This window comes from Cynara cardunculus (assembly GCF_001531365.2).
Source record: "Cynara cardunculus var. scolymus isolate 2C chromosome LG 13, CcrdV1, whole genome shotgun sequence".
Taxonomy (NCBI): domain Eukaryota; kingdom Viridiplantae; phylum Streptophyta; class Magnoliopsida; order Asterales; family Asteraceae; genus Cynara; species Cynara cardunculus.
In genome coordinates, this window is record NC_037540.1 from 2,894,475 (window position 1) to 2,904,581 (window position 10,107).

Here is a 10,107-nt window from a genome sequence, read left to right on the forward strand (position 1 = left end):
ATATATATATATATATATATATATATATATATATATAGCTTTCATCAAATAAGAACGATAAAAAAAGTCATAAACATATGAGAACCAATCAAAGGTGATATTTTACCTGATCTTTTTCCCAAAAAAAACTAGGATTTTTACTATTGTTTCAGTTTTATGTGTATTCACGTTGTAAAACAAAAATACCCGTAAAATATTTTCACATTATAAAATTAATACAAGTTGATATGAGTCATATAAAGATGGTAGAATCATATGATATCCATTGAAGTACATCGACTAAACAAGACTATTGAAATTGGGATTGAACAATATTTTGTAACATCAAGCAAAAACCCTAACACTCCAACGGAATTTATTTTATAGGACAGTTAAAATGTAAAAGCGTCTTAAAAAATATTTTGTAAGACTTAAGTTTACATGACCAAATCAAAAAACGTCTTATCTAAAAGTGTTACAACAAGTTTATAGAACGTTTTTGACATTTTAACAAGTTTTTTAGTAAACTTTTTAAATAAAATGTCGTATTAACTATTTTATATGACGTGATATCAATCATTTGAGCTCCCACAATCAGTAACTTGTGTGAATAAACATTTTCTTTACATAACGTTTTTAAAGTTCCCCTTAAACAAATAACATAAACTCGTTCATAAAATTAAAATAAAACGAACATCAGTATTTTTAGAAAATAAAACCATAATATTAAATGTTGACGTGGCGTTTTGTAAGTGGTTAGGTGCATTTTGGCGGCAGGTTTAAGCTTTAAGTTTGCGAAATCAAATCTTATTTTTGTTTATTTGGATATTAATATAATTATTTCTTCACTTTATTGGTGATTAAAACGGACCAAGCAAGGAAACTACTTAAACTAACGTAGCCTTTTTTCTGATAGTCATTTCCAGAGCTTAAACTGCTAAACCAGAGAAACGTATAGCTTTTGCTTTACAAATTACAAGTTACTTATGCATACTTATCTTGGATTTAACGATAGTGTCTCTGGAAGAAGAGTAATTTCATTATCTTAAGATTTGAACTTCCTTTACTTGCAACTTTTTCTTTAAAGAATAATAGTTTATTATTTTTTAATTATATATTATTTTATAAAAATATTCGTCACATGATGTGGGTAGAAAGCATGACGATCAAGTGGTGGGGAGGGGCAGACTATAAAAAGCGTATGATGAGCAACGGAAAATGGATATGATATTTTTAAACAGTTCAGGAGTCATATATCTTCAAAGAACTGATTTTGGACTAACGAAACTAGGAAAAAACTATGATGTAGGGGCCTGTAGTTACCATAGACCGTTCGGTCAAGGTTTGGAGAATTAGAGAATGGATCTCAGGAGGGTTAGAATTACGAGATTGGTTAAAGGGTCCTACGCTTTAAAGAGTCGTGCAATGTCTTGCACATTAATTTTTTTTGTTGCACTATACTTGCTTTTTTACTTGGTGCATATTGTTAGCCAGCTTTATGCATTTAAAAAACATGTAATTTCAATAAAGTCAGTTGTTTCCTCAAAAAAGAAATTCTGATATATATACTTTCACAAATAAAATAGACTTCGAGCTTGGAAGTCACACAGTGAGGGATGCTATTATTTCTTTTGAGATTGGGATTTTTGTGAGCACCAAGCTCTTAAACTAACCACGTATCTGATTTATACGTAACTGGTTTGTCTATCATATGATACTTTATTAGATTTTACTTTTAATTTATTGGAATTTAAAGTGTTTTTTTGGTAAATAAAAATTCAGAATTATAGATTTTTCCAATTATATGACATTATTTTGAAAAAAAAAGATAGTGGTTTAATATTGGGTGACTATTGGACAATAGTGGGTTTTGCACAGAAAACCATATAAATACCCACTGGCTCCACATCTCATTTATATGGTTTTGACATTTCACCACCCTACCCATTTCTTGACATGCTAGCTATTTTACACTATTCTTTTACCTTTCATTTCTTCTTTTCAATTTTATATATATAGAGAGAGAGAGAGAGATAGATATAGAAGAGTTCTGAAACAGATTTATTTTATAAAAACACAAGAATATAATCGTATATGATACTATAGTTTATCAAATATGATACACATGTCATATTAAATTAGACACATCTGACAACTTTTGGTGTGACCTAAGTTTTGGGCCAAGTCGTTTGCACACTATTAGGTCCATCACATGTATCATCATATTTGATAAAAGTGTTTTTGATTTGATACTATAATTCATCATATATGACTAAATCAGAGGCACAAACGACACATGTGATAAGATTGTTTATCACATGTGATAAGATTGTTTCTTGCTTTTTTTCTGTAAAATGAAGATGTTCTCGTTTGAAAAATTACATGTATATATAATACTATAATAATGTTATAAATTTGTAAAAACTAGGTTTAGCTATTAAGGGTGGATTAAAAAAAACTAAGCTAAAACACAAAATAAGCAACATAATAGACAATAAAATAAAAGTTGATTATAAAAAGTACAACTTAATTAAAAAAAATAAGCATAAATGGTTTTTTATGTTTTTACAAGCAAAAGGGATTCTAATGTGCAAACTCTAATGTTACATGGAATGATGTTATTTAGTATGTTATAGTCATTTTTTGTTGACCTAAGAGGTTGTTTGGTAGTTGCTAAATGGTTTGGTGCCGAATGATTAAGTGGTCAAAATGATTAAGAGACTCTCATGCTATAGTGCAAAATTAAATATAATTGTTTACAATGAAATTAGAGCGTTGAATGGTTAAGGGAGGCCAATGATGCAAAATCATTCGGATAATTTTAGAACCATTAAGAGACAGACTTTTTTTTGCCAAACAAGATTACCTCTTAACGATTCAACGTCTGCCTCTTAATGGAACTATTAAGAGGTAAACAAACAACCCTTTACAATAGTACACGTCAAATTAAAGCAGATAAACTTTAAAACTTCTATTTTTTTTCACTACGTTAGCTCAATAGAGAGGTAGCACATGCACCTCCTTCCTCCTTAAATCTGTGACGGATCTACCATTCAGTCAGTTTTATTTTAAGCTAGGATTCAACTTGTTTCATATTTTTTGGGCTATTATTCATACCCCCTCACTCACATACATCTAGTTTTTCCCTTTTATCTCACTTACATACCCCCGGTATGAGGGGTTATGAATAGATGTCACTTATTTTTTTTGTTCTTGTGTATGTGTTTCATATGTGAAAGGATTTACATGTTCAACTTCAAATGGAAGCTATCTTCTTTGATTCATATATAAAGCAACACTATACGTTTCACATATGTTGTTTTGTGTCTGAAACAACAAATGAAGACTGACCCACACGGGTCTTGATATTTTTGTTTGCTCACTTTTGATTTATCCACACACACACACACACACACACAGAGAGAGAGAGAGAGAGAGAGAGAGACATATAGTTTTTGTAAGACCTACGAGACATACTGTGAACCTTTGAATAAGTTTTTTTTTTCAAGTATATAATATTTATATACGGTAAATAAAACAAATAAACTCACACTCACATTTTGTGAGGTTTGAACCCTTGACCTCCTAAACCATAACATGACAAACTCCAAATTATGATATAAACCATAAATTATGAAATTCATAAAAAGTTAAAAGTTAGTAACCAATGACTTGTTTTTAACAAGTAATTAACTTATATCAGACCCTAAACATAAACAAGAAAATCAGTTATTTTACAAGTGTAGTGTCTGATTGGTTTGAGCTTGGTTCAAAAGGTTAAAAGTAACAGGAGGTCATAGGTTCAAATCCAAGGAGGAATAAAAATCCCCTTGTGTCCACGGAGGTTCAAATGCGGTGACTCTAAGCTATCTGCAAAGCAAGTGGTCATCCTGAAATTAGTCGGCTTGCATAACGGGTTAGATATCCAGGTTAATAAAAACAATCAGTTAATTTTTAATAAATATCTCCATGTTGTTGTTATTATTATTATTATTATTATTATTTTTGTTGTAATAATCTTAAAATCATACCAATTTTTGGTCAAGAGTCATTATTATGCTAAACAAATGCAATGAATGAACATAAATGCTCGTTTCTGTAACAAAAGAAAAACGCTTTTATCTCGTATTATTAAAATAAAAGAATAAAAATACCCGTTTTCAACTTTCCTTTCAATTAACACCGCCATCTTCTTCTTTCCAATCTTCGTATTGTGATTTTCAACATTAAATCAAAATCAACAACAATATACATTTTTGAAGTTGATTGGTTTTTTTAATTTACAATAAAAAAAACTCTCGGATTCTGAAGGAATATGACGGGATATCAAATATTGATAACGATTCATTTTTCTTTCACACAAACATCATTCGCCGATGAAATCCAAATTTCAATCACTTGAACGAACTCAACCTAACAGTTCGATATCGAACATATAAAGCGATCGCGTTTCAAATTGGAAAATGTTGGGATCGTGATCAAGTGAACTCGTAAAAACATACACAAGTATATGTAGGTAGTTAGTTACATGCATATTATTTCTTAAACTTTTGGGTCAAAATATATACAAGAATTTTAGAGTATAAATTTGAAGTTTGTATGGTGTGAGAGAAGTGGGTAGGGAGCATAATTAAAGCCAAGAATTTAGCTGAAAAACAAGAGTAAAAAAAGGCTTTAATTGGTAATGAACAGTTAAAGAGTAATGAAGAATGCTCCCCTCCCTGACAATTCTGTCACAATCCATACATCATGCCAAACATCAACATTTTCCTTCCTCCAAATCATTATATCATATGTATATATATATACATACATATACATACATATATATATATATATATAATCAAATCGAAACACCGACTTAATTTTGAGAGATATTCGTCTCCAACCGAAATTTCCTTTTCACATGTTTTAGAAATATGTGACGATTCATGTTTAACATCAATATCAGTATATCGTTTGTAAGTCTGATGATTTGAAAAAAGCGAGATAACAATATGATACAAACTAATCGTGTTTTATTTTGAAACTTTATTTTTTTGTTAAGGTCAAATAATCAATGCTTGTTTTTTTGCATTGCTACAACAAAATGGGTATTATTATGACGTCTAATCGTCTTAATTGAGTACTTATTAAGATGTTCTAAGTTAAAATTGTTATTAACTATGTATCATATTTTTTTTACAATAAGTTGTTTGGATAAAATTGAACGATTCAAGTATAGGTAACAATTGGATTATATCTAAGACCTAGGGTTGTACGTGGGTTAGGTTGGTCGGTTTGAAAGCATTTGATAACCCAACCCAATGTTTGCCGTTTGAAAAAATCTCAACTCAACTCAACCCAAACTGTGTGGGTGGGTTTGTTTGGTCGGATTGAAACTTCGGTATATTATTTTACAACAAGCCAAGTGTGTATCTTTAAACAAAGTAATATCTAAATGATAACGTACGAAAAAAGCTAACAAACTTAAAAGAGGAAGTTGAAGATTCATCTAAAAAAAGAAAGATAATTATGATCGAAATTGTAATATAATTAATTACGGATTGGTCTAATACATGTATATATATTAAATCTATAGACTATAGTATAAAATGACATCGGGTTTATCTGGTTGAGTTGGATTTAAACGATCCTTAGCCCATTCCAACCCAATAAATATGGGTTGGCATAACTTTTAATCAATTATGTGGTGGATTATCTGAAGGTTAAATTTTTTTAGATTTTTTCGAATTAGGTTGTTCTGATTGGTTGGTATTTTGAACACATGGATTTGATATTACAAATTATTTATATGCTACAATTTAAATTGCATCAATTTTTACTTGACACGTGGCTTTGACTTTTAGAACATCCACCGACGCTTAAAATAAAAAATATGTCATGGAATTATTTTGCAGACCGATGATTTTATATCTTTAACTATTACTATTATTTGTTTTATTACATGTTACGTGTCAGTACTTTTCGATATATTTTTATGAATGGTTGTGATTGACTCATCGTTATAGTTTTTGTTTTGCTATAAAATAAAGTAGTTTAATATTGTTTGTCAATTTCTGAATGATTTAATGTAAAATGATTAAGTGGTCAAAATGATTAAGAGACTCTTATGATGTAATTCAAAATGAAATATAATTGTTTTATAATTGTTTATAATGAAATTAGAGTGCTGATTGGTTAAGAGAAACACAAGATACAAAATCACATAGAGGGTTTTAAAATCATTAAAAAACATATTTTTTTGTGAGATATGGATGGAAACGGGATGGTGGTAGTGCACTTTGTCCTTGTCTTCGAGACTCCAACCCTTCCCGAATCTCGTTTGAGCCTCCCGTTTCCGCCCGTGACCTTGTCCTGACCAATCAGATATATTTTTCATTTGATAACAAATGTATACATATATATTTATCTATGCACACTGTTATATATATATATATATATATATATATATATATATATAATTGTCGGAGTCGGATTATATGTGGTAATGCTATCTCTCACTTTAACTAGGCTCTGCTTTGGGTATGAAAATAAATCTCCGTTTTCATCTTGTTACCCGCCAAATAGAAGAATCCCTGTCTTGTTAGAATGAGAAACTTTTTACAAGTAAAATTTCTGTCTAATCGTCTATTAATCTATACACCGAGACTTCTAGTCTTCTGTCTAGATATTGACATGGATATCAGAAATCTGAAATTTATAATTAATAATTTGGAATTATTTAGTCATTCAAAAAGGTATATGAAATTTACTAAAATAGCCTCAAGGTTTCTTTGCAATTATGGGTCTAATGCTGGATGCGGCCCATATTAAGAGAGAAGAGCCCACAATTGGTCTTTTTGATTTCTTGAATCTCTACTTCATTTGTAAGTTGCAAACCGTTATACGGCTATTGTTTTGAAAATCGGCCCGATAGTGGATCGGGTCCATAACCGGTCCCGATTCGGACTAGGCTGAGCCTTGTTTTTTGACGAAAATCTTAGCCGATCCTTAGCTAGCGGTTTAAACCAGTCACGGACCGGTCCTGATCCCAGACCGGGTCATTCCCATTTTGTTATAACTATTAGAAACATCGAAAACTCAAAGTAAAGACATTACGGTAAATTAATTTCTTTGTTCCTATGGTTATCCCTTACTATCAAGTTTGATATTTATTTTAAACTAATTACAGTTTCAATCACTTGTTACCATTTTAAAAACCTTGCTTTCACCAACTTTTTGAACTAAAGTTAATCAGATGAGTCAAAAGTGAAACAAAATAACAACCATTGTAACCAAAAATATAATGTACTCAAAATTTTAATCAGTGTTTAAATTTTTAAAGCATTTGTAATCTGATAAAGAAACTATACTTTTTATTTCTAAGAATTAGAGATGCTCTAATTGCAATTAAAACAAAACTGTTTAGGGCGGTTTTAAATTTTTGTAGGGTTTTACGAGAGGTGATAATGGGTCAGGTTGGATTTGGGTTTAATTCATTTATTGTATAGGTTGAAAATCTCAACTCAACCCAACTCATTTAATTAAGTGAGTTGAGATTTTTCAACCCAACCTGTTACCTAAATGGGTTGACAATGGGTTGACATGTTTACCATTTTTTTTATCCAATCTGTTAAATAAATTGGTTGAACCTAAATTGACCCATTTAATTTTAAAATTTTAAATAAATAAAAAAGGACTAGACTATTTAATTTTTTTGAATAAAACACAACACAACCACAAATACAAACAAATTGTTCAAAGTAATGGAGGCGATTAGAATTTGGACTTTCATCTCATGACGACAAGATTTTTAATTAAGAATAAAACAAGATAAAAAATTGAAATACTAAATATAATATTGCGAATTAAATAAAATTATATAATATTTTAAATTGATTAGAAACAGGTCAAAAAATTCAACTCATCCCAACTCATTTATTTAAATGGGTTGGACGGGTTGACCTATTTATTTAAATGAGTTGAAAATCTCAACTCAATCTACTGATTTTGGGTTAAGTTAGGATTGAATTAACGGTTGATATTTTTTTTACCATCCATATGTTTTACAACTAGAATGATTGTTTTAAAAGCAAGATATGTAATGATTATAATTTTTATTACTATTAATTGATAGTTTGCTTATAAGCAAATTTATAATTATCATTAATTAAATGTGCAATCAAACTATCAAACTCACTATATTTTCTTTTTATAAAAGAGACTCATGCACATGCTATGTTTTTATAGCAATAATAATTACTGTTTATTTTTTTTTAGTATATAGTAGTTTAGTTATTAAAAAAATTAGTAAATAAAAAATATATTTTTATTAATTTTTTTAATATGTAACAAAATGAATTTAGTATTATGTATTAAAGATCTGTACATGTATTATTTAATTATTTGGAAAAGATAATATATAAAAAGTTAAGTGATCGTTTATCTTATAGTATTGTTTTTGTATTTTTAAGTTTTTTTTATCTATTATCAAAATATAAAACTACTTACTTAGAAATCTTTGATGTATTTTTTATATAATTCATCTCTTACTGATTCTTTTGATTATTTCATCCGCAAATTCTGTTCATTGCAACTCATAGAGTCATAGTTATTTACAAAAAATCATCTTTACATATGTTTTTTAATAAATAAATCATCGAACTTTTAAAAAATTGGTTACTTGCATCATTTTAATCCAAACAATATTACATATCACAGTTTACTTGTCTTAAGGATCATTATCCATATTATATTATAAAACATTTGACAAAAACTTTTAAAAATTATTTTTTATGTATGAAGTATTGTATATTAATGCATATTACTTAAAATCTAATATTACAAGTAAATTATGCATAAGTACAACTTATTAAAGATCTATGTTTGAATTTGCGTAACTAACTGCGGATAAACATAACCAATTAGAGAATAAACATCTCATTTTAAAATATAAAAAATCTAAAATATAATTAAGATAATTATCGAATTCTAACAAAATAATTAATTATTATCTTTATAAAAAATTATAATATTAAACCATATATAAATTACTTCGTTATAAAATCTGAATTAAATTATAATAAAAAAATTGAATTAGAAAATTACATAAAAAATATGAATTTTAAATAATTGATTTGATACTAATATCGATATATTTTTGTCAAAGTTTTATGATATCTTCAAATTTATATTTTATTTAAAAATAAAAATATTATCGTTTTTTTTCAAAATTACATAAAACTATACTATAACATCGACTGAGATAAATAATAAAATGAAATATTAAAATCAAAATGTATCTCAGTGTAGTGTACGAGTATCATTCTAGTTTATATATATATATATATATATATATATATATATATTCTTAAAATAATTAATAAAAAAGTATAGTTTTTTTAAGAAAAATGCAATATTTTTTATTGAAATTATTATAAAAAATAGATTTTTAGTAGTAATCTATTTATAGAATAAAAAAAAATACAGTAAACTAATTATAATTAAATAAGATAATAATATAAAAAAATAAAAAGACAACAAAAAGGACAAAAACACAAAAAGGGGAATGATTACAGGGATGCAATTAGCAAGGGGTTTATCCTCGCCGGAGCCCTAATCCATGAGCAGTGATGCAGTATTTCACGACGGTACAGACCTCAATTCCGTCTTCCCATGGAGATTTGAATGTTAGTATTCCTTCATTTTGGATTTTATAGGTTTATGATCGTTGATTGCGTCCTATTTTTACTCCCACATTCATGTATGCAGTTGTTCTTATTCAAAATTTCAATTTTGCGTCATTCGCTTTGTTTGAACTAGGAAATATATCGATGTATTGATTCAGTAAGAATACCGTAGAGACATTAAATATTAAAAGCTTAAAAGAAATAAACCACAAGGCAATATTGCAGAAGCTGTTGATCTTTTGAGGTGAACCGGACTCTTTCTGTATTGCAATACAGCGAGTGTAACTGTTTATAGTATAATAATATTACAGTTAAATGGTGGACATGTGAACGAAATTTGAACTTTTATTAGTGAAACGATCTTCTGATAGAACTAATGGGAAATGTCTGAGAAGGAAGTTATAGACTGCTAATTCTTGTAGAGGAAGTGTGTAGGGTAGCTCGGTTGACAGTTGAG